This window comes from Anarrhichthys ocellatus, unplaced genomic scaffold, assembly GCF_004355925.1.
Source record: "Anarrhichthys ocellatus isolate YVR2014 unplaced genomic scaffold, GSC_Weel_1.0 scaffold35, whole genome shotgun sequence".
Classification (NCBI taxonomy): Eukaryota; Metazoa; Chordata; class Actinopteri; order Perciformes; family Anarhichadidae; genus Anarrhichthys; species Anarrhichthys ocellatus.
The window spans coordinates 4,768,262-4,770,404 of record NW_022280065.1 but is presented as its reverse complement, the minus strand read 5'-3'; positions in this window follow the sequence as shown (position 1 = coordinate 4,770,404).

Here is a 2,143-nt window from a genome sequence, read left to right as displayed (position 1 = left end):
ACACACACACACACACACACACACACACACACACACACACACACACAGAGAGAGAGAGAGACTTCTTCCTCGTCCAAGCAGCTATGAAAGGCTGATCCTGTGCAGAATATGACCCCGTCACTCAAACTCTATTTGGGCCTTTCCAACAAGCCAAAGTTCAAACCCCAAAAAAAACGACAGCACTTCCTCTCAACGTGCAGCGCTCCACCACCGGGGGACAAAAGAAAAACTACGCCTGTGCTGTGGCCTGTTAGGGGTTAACCGGCAGCAGGCTGAGCCTAATGCAGATTGTCAGGGAGATAAGATTACCAGTTAGTGTGGTGGTTAATGGAAGCCACCACAGCCCTCCACTGACAGTTGACAGGAAAGGCAGGAACGGGACCTAGGTCACACCGGTACCCCCCTTTCAGAGCGCCAGTGACGCAGGTTCAAGCCGTCTCCATGGCGATTGCACACCACCCAATTTTTTCCGATTCTAAGATCCTTGGCGATACGGACGTGAGCAACTCTGAATTGATGCAGTGACAGAACACGACCGGGAGTTTGGTTAGATTTCAGCTCAATGTGAGTTTCTCTGTCTTTTACAGTCGCCCTCCCTTTTTTTGTAGATTATTGCTTACTTGTAGTACACTGTATGGGGATTCACATTTAGTTTGTTTATGTACTGAGGTGGTTCACACAGAAACTTCAGCTTTTTTTTGAAGATTCACAGCTATAATCCAAACCGACCTCGCTACCCTCCTACTGACCCGGAGTAAAAAAAAAACAAAAAACACCATCCTTTAATAAGGAACGACACTTCAACGTTCAATTCTTGACTTGAGCAGAGTGCTGCAGATCAGTCTCCGAACCCGAACAGCCAGAAATGACATAAGATCCATACGTACAAGTTCTCATCTCCTGTAGGGAAATGGTAAGCAACAGACAGAACGTCTACTAAAGCAAAATGGGTCTCTTCAGGTTCAAGTTCCAAAAGATCCTGGCCGGAGACATTTGAATCTAGCTTCACACGGCCATGTTTAAACAGACCGAAAACTAGATTTAAAACCAGATTACACTTGTTCGCACAAAACAAATCCCTTCAGAGAAGCCAAGCTGCTGCTGTTTATATACATACATACATACACACACACACACACACACACACACACACACACACACACACACACACAAAATCAATTTACCTAGACCTCATCGTGCTACATCCAAAGTCTATTTTCTCTGTATTCTGCTGTGTCCAACATCTTAAGCCTTTTTAAAGCCTGTGTGTGTGTGTGTGTGTGTGTGTGTGTTGCTGCAGATTACAGTGTAGCCAGAGAACGTTATGAAACAAAGCCAGGGCTTAGGCAAGGGAGTTCCTCTGCGTGGGGAGTTGTAGTGCAGGCCCAGGAGTCCGTTCCCCAGCACAACCGCTGGCACAAAAAAGACAAGAGGCAATTAAGAAATGATTTTCACCTCACAGCTTGGGACAAAACCCTCGTACCTCACCCCCACCCCTTGCTCCACTCGATCCACTATCGCACACAAAGGCAAAGTCTCCGAGGCCTAGGGGGCCCCGAGGTGAGGGAGGAGGGGAGACAGCGAGAAAACAGGGAGTATATGAACGGTGAGACAAAGTACAGCAGAAAAGAATTGTGCGCAAAAGCGATGGCACACGCAGTGTAGATGGAGGTGGAGTGAAAAGCAAACGGGTGAGAGAAAGAGGTGAATAATGGCGTTGGTACAGTGGGGATGAAGAATGAAGGTGATGCATGAGGGGCGATTAGATGGCGTCAGTGTAGCCAGCAACACACAGGAGAGAGGGGGGGGGGGGTAAAGAGGCACCCACACGTGTATTGCAGACTATCACTGGTAATGGCTGTTGTGCGTTTGGTTTTCTGAGTCACTCGGCTATCTGGTAGTCATCTACCAATTAGATCGTTTTATTACTCGATGAATTCCGTCTGACTCAAGTCTTTCAAATAAACCTCTCCATTACAGCAGAGGAAAACAAATAAATTGAGTTTGATATTTAACGTCTCACACCAACACACTGTGTCAATACGGAAATACGGAGTCGTAGCGCTGCTTTATCATCGCCCACCCTGGTTGTGCTTAAAAAGGAACAGTGTGTAGCATTTAGAGGGGGGGGGGGGGGGGGGGT